We start from the raw sequence: 6,060 nt of genomic DNA on the forward strand, positions 1-6,060 counted from the left end.
AACCTGTGACTTCTATCTGAAGACCTTGAGATGAATCGGCCTAGGGTGGCTATGCGCCCTGTTAATCTTTGTACGGCCTTAACATTATCCATGACTGTGATGTCTTCGATCACTTTGATCTTATCGGGGTTGATGTAGATACCCCGATTTGATACCATAAAGCCGAGGAACTTGCCAGAGCCGACCCCGAATGCACATTTCTCCGGGTTGAGTTTCATGTTGTATTTCCTTAGTATATCGAAGGTCTCCTGCAAATGTGTCAAATGGTCCTCTGCTCGCAGGGACTTAACTATCATATCGTCAATATAAATTTCCATTGAATTACCTATTTGTTCTTTGAACATTCGATTTACTAAGCGTTGATAAGTGACACCAGCAATTTTTAGTCCAAACGACATTACATTATAACAATAGGTGCCGTACTTAGTGATGAACGAGGTCTTTTCCTGATCCTTCGGGTTTATTTGTATTTGATTGTACCCGGAATAGGCATCGAGAAAAATAAGGATCTCGTGGCCGGCCATGGCATCGATCATGCGATTGATATTGGGCAGAGAAAAAGAGTCTTTAGGACATGCTTTTCTTAAATCTTTATAGTCTACGCACATTCTAAGTTTATTTCCCTTTTTAGGGACTACGACTACGTTTGCTAACCATTTGGGATATTTTACCTCCCAAATGGATCCTATTTTGAGAAGTTTGGTTACCTCGTCCTTGATGAATGCATGTTTTACCTCGGACTGGGGTCTTCTCTTTTGTTTTACCGGGCAAAACTTCGAGTCCAAGCTCAGTCGATGTGTAGCGATTTCCGGCGGGATCCCTGTCATATCTAAATGGGACCAAGCAAAACAATCAATATTATTGATAAGAAATTTGATGAGTTTTTCCCTAAGCTCAGAGGTTAACCCCGTACCCAGGTATACCTTTCGATCGGGTAGATGCTCGATCAGTACGACTTGCTCCAGCTCCTCGAACGTCGATTTGGTGGCGTCGGAATCCTCGGGGATTATGAAGGATCGAGGGATCCAATAATCATCATCCTCATTTGTTCCCTGCTTCTCCGATTGAGTCGAGGCTGGTAGCTGTGGTTGCTATTTAGCTTCCTGTTTTCCTTTGGACTCCGATCCTTTTGTTGACAAAAGCGCCGATACCGGTATCACTTCGTCGACCGCGAACATCTCTTTGGCAGCATGTTGTTCCTCATACACCATTTTTACTCCATCCGGTGTTGGGAACTTCAGCATTTGGTGAAGGGTTGAGGGGACCGCTCTCATATTGTAAATCTGGGGTCTTCCGAGCAGTGTGTTGTATCTCATATCGCCTTCAATCACATGGAACTTTGTTTCTTGAATAATTCCGGCTACATTTACTGGTAGGATTATTTCACCTTTAGTTGTTTCGCTTTCCATGTTAAAGCCATTGAGAATCCGAGTTATGGGTACGATCTGATCTTGTAGGCCGAGCTGCTCCACGACCCTATCGAATAATATTGGTTGAACTTCCTGGATCAATTAAAACACGTTTAACCTAAATTTTATTCATAAGGATAGAGATTACCAAAGCATCATTGTGGGGGTTGTGAGATCCCTTCTGCTTCCTCGTCATTGAATGATAAAGCACCTTCTGGCACATAGTCTCGAGTTTATTTTTATCTGGTGATTGATACTTTAGTGCTTTTGAACACGAGCCCTTGTGGAATATCGACCCCACCAACGATCATGTGAATCACGTGTTGTGGTTCTTTCTGCTCGTTTTTCCTGTTTGCGTCTCTGTCTCTGAAATGGTTTTTAGCTCGGTCGCTCAAGAATTCTCGAAGATGACCCTCGTTGAATAGACGGGCCAATTCCTCCCTTAGTTGTCTGCAGTCTTCGGTTTTATGACCATGTGTACCATGGTATTTGCATGTTTGATTGGGGTTCTTTTGGGATGGATCGGTTTGTAGGGGTCTGGGCTATCTAGTATCTTTGATGCTCCTAATGGCTGCCACAATACCTGATGCGTCTATGTTGAAGTTGTATTCTGACAATTGCGCTACTTCTGTGGGATTGGCATGTTTATCGAAGACACTTTTGCTCATGAGCCCTTGAGATCTCTGTCTTCGATCGTTCCTTCAATCATTTCGGATGAGATTGCATCTTGGGTCGTTATTTCTACGATCTGCGTTGTATGGTAGATACCGATCTCTGCTCGACTGGGGTTCTCTGTCGATATCCCTTTGAGTTCTGCCGACGGGCCTGTTTGGATAAGCAAAATCGGAAAGGGTCCCCAATTGATCATCCTCGACCCTGATCTTCGACTGGTATCGATTATGTACATCGGCCCAAGTTACCACTAGATATTCAATTAAATTCTGCTTTAGCTGTCGTGATGCCACCGAACTTCGTTCGTTCAAACCTTGAGTAAAGGCCTGAACAGCCCAATCGTCTGTAACCGGTCGTAGTTCCATGCGTTCCATATGAAACCGAGATACAAATTCCCTCAATATTTCGTTGTCTGTTTGTTTTTTATTGCTCCGGCATGTGCCTTTATGAATGAGTCTGCAAGCATGGCGAAGGAATCGATGGAATTAGGCGGCAAATTATGGTATCATATCATTGCTCCTTTCGACAAGGTTTCTCCAAATTTTGTCAGTAGAACATATTCAATCTCATCGTCTTATAAGTCATTTCCCTTTATTGCGCATGTATAAGAAGTGACATGTTCATTAGAGTCGGTGGTCCCATTGTACTTGGGAATTTCTGGCATTCGAAACTTCTTCAGAATGGGTTTTGGTGCCGCACTTGGTGGGAAGGGCTTCTGTACAAATTTCTTTGAATCCATACCATTTAGAATCGGCGGTGCCCCTGGTATTTGGTCAACCCGGGAGTTGTATGTCTCCACTTTCTTATCATTTGCCTCGATTTTCTTTTCTCCCGATTCAATATGTTTAGTGAGCTCCTCGAACATTTTCATAATGGCAGGGTCAGTCCCCAATTCGTTGGCGTTTGACTTTTCTGGCACAGGCCCAGTCCTGTGACCGACTTCTGGTTCGATCCTACTCGGTGTTCGGTGCTAATTTTGTAGTTGTGCTATAGCGGCTTGTTGAGCCTGTAACATTTCGATTATAAATTGGAGGTTAAATCCACCATCTTCTCCACCCTGTGTACCTCGACCTCCTGATCGAACTTCTCTGTGTATGCTACCTTTGGGATCAATGCCTAAATTTGCCTTTAGGGCGACATGTGAACTGACATTGACGGGATTTGTAATTGGGGCTTCCTCGAGGTCAGCCTAAGGCTCCTCAATCTCTAGGGCGGCTATATTGTCATTTTACCCATGAAATCTGAGACCGTTATCACCATGTATAGGCGCTGCTTGTGAGTTTGACATGTTTATCCTGAAAACAAAGATTGTTACGAGAATAAGTGTAAAGCAGTGTGTGTTATTGGAATCAGTATTAAGCAATCACTATTATCCTTAGCCCCACGGTGAGCGCCAAACTGTTTACCCTTAAAATTGGATAACAATTAAACTTTTAATGAGGTTCTAAGGATACACGATTTCACTTAATACCGGTAGACAAATATGAAGATTAATAACAGAAATGAACTATAAAATAAGGCGAACCAGTATTGAAACGGAATTCAACCCTCGAGCTAGAGTGCCCTCGAACTGACTGATACCAAAATAGTTAAAAATAAAGCAAGCTGATAAACAATCGTGTCAACAGGAAAGAAAATTGTATTGCTTTTATCTCTCTGAATCGTCTGTTACAAATGATTAGAACCCCCCTTTATATAGTAGAGGAGTTCTACTTATGGTACAATTCTAATTACAGAAGAAAACCCCATGATTAGCTAATCAACCATTTCTGATTTGATCCGTTCCGAGATTTACGCCATGATCCTCGATCAGTCACCGAGATTTACGCCATGATTCTCGACCAACCACGGATATCTTGCCTTTCTGTTATTATGCTATCTTCGATCTTGATCGATGTCTGTCTCACTTGGCTTCGATCGCTACTAGCCTCGATCTTGACAGGTACCTCGGTTCCGAACTCGGTACCTTATCCTCGTGATATGGCATATTCCGTTACAAGGCCATCCTTCGATACAAACTTCCGGTCTCGGTCAGATAGTAAAATCGGGTGGGCCCGATTTTAACCGTATACAATACTATACTAAAGTATGAACACCCTAAGTTAGAAGTTGATTTATAAATTTACCCATCAAAAGCTAACTGATAGTTTTGCCCTTCAACCAATCCTACTCCTATAAAAAAAATTGTACAAAAATGTAACTTACATTCTAATAAATACAAAAGGTGAAGATATTGAAAAATTGTAACGGTTAATCACGATAATGGTGGTTAGACTCTTCAATTACCTGCCGTTATTGTGCTCTTCAAAAACCAATATAGAATTTTCAATTAGTTATAAAAGACACTTGAACAATTATTTATCAAGTGCAAGTAATCTGAAATTGAAGAGGCTATCGTTATTATCTCACCTTTGGTTGAATGAGCAGTAATTACCAAGAGGCAAGAGTCATATTCATGTTCTTTCTTATCTGTATGTTGTTATGTACATAATATTGTGCTTAATTTTCCGATATATAGGGAAGAATCTTGAGATATATACTTATTCATGTTTTGGATGTCCAAAAAAATCTAACAAATAGCTGGTCATATTCTTCAGAATTTTAGATCCTTTATATCCCACCAATATCAACTTTCTCCGTATCTGTGACGCTAAATGGAACTTTCGGAGAGTAAGGAACTTTCGGAGGTACTCTTTACTCTTTACTCTTTCCTCTCTCTTTATATTTTGATGTCTTTATCTGTATATATGAAACTTGCGGTGAACTCTCTTTGTGCTATGGAGTAGAATCTTATTAACTGATGTTAGTCTCAATTTTGTGGGAGGTTCTCAGGGGTATATGTGAATTGAGTATTTTGTAAATTGATTTATGCGGTTGAGTTTTATTTGCCACTTAGTTGTCATGGGTTGGTCTTATTATTTTAATTGTACCATTCATTGATGGGATTTGGAGGCACACTAAATAATTCATATTTGTATGAAACAAATCCATTCAAATGTTAACATATAAAAAGTCCGATTACCACTTTTATCGGATGGTATACTTTGTCTTTTCAGTGAGTTGAGAATTTACTAATTTCATCGTCTAATTTGTTGCAAAATTAGCAATAAATATCATTCCATTGGTAATTTTCTTGACCAGGTGTTAATATCTTTTGGTAATTTACTCACTCTCTCAGGTGATATTCTGAAGATAAGAAAACAAGGTTGAAATTCTGGGTTGTGGCTTGTACTATCACGATGTATGGTTAGAAGAGAAACAAAAAAGGAATGCCAAAGCTAGAAAGATAACGAGGGATAAGGGGTCATTTTCTTTTTATATCTTGCTATGGAGCAAATACTAACGCAATTATGCTTTGTCTGACAATGAATTAGGGGTGCGATGGCCAAAGAGCCAGCATGCTTCTTTGCCTTGAGAGTTGAGAGTTGAGAGTTGAGACATACACTATCCTTTCCTATGGAGAAGTTTTAGGCAAGGAATGGTCGGAGAGTGTTTTAATGTACTATAATCTTATATTGTTTTGAAATTGGATTTTTTTTTCTTTAAATTTTATTTTATTCCTCAATCACATGTAGAGGCGGATCTAGGATTTTAGTTCCATGGGTTACCCATTTAAACTTATGGGTTCATATCTACTATTTACTGTAATTTTAGTAACTTTTTACACATAAATTGATGCTTTGCGTCGAAAGTATCGGGTTCAACTGAACCCGGTAGTTGTATGGTGCATTTGCCCCTGATCACATGTTTTGATAATATTCATAATTTAAAAAAAAATAAACCTATTGACACGGAATACACGTGCAACGCACCTAACCAGAACTAGTACCAAAATAAAGGGAAAGGAATACCAATATTCAGAGCCCAGAGGGTTGCTGGATTATTGGAAGCAACAAAATTGTAAATCCTAAGATAATGACTAGAACTAGAAATTCTCTGCATACTTAGCTACCTGCTTGATGCCTTGTTGCATAAGAGA

This window comes from Nicotiana tomentosiformis, chromosome 6, assembly GCF_000390325.3.
Source record: "Nicotiana tomentosiformis chromosome 6, ASM39032v3, whole genome shotgun sequence".
In the NCBI taxonomy this organism is placed as follows: Eukaryota; Viridiplantae; Streptophyta; class Magnoliopsida; order Solanales; family Solanaceae; genus Nicotiana; species Nicotiana tomentosiformis.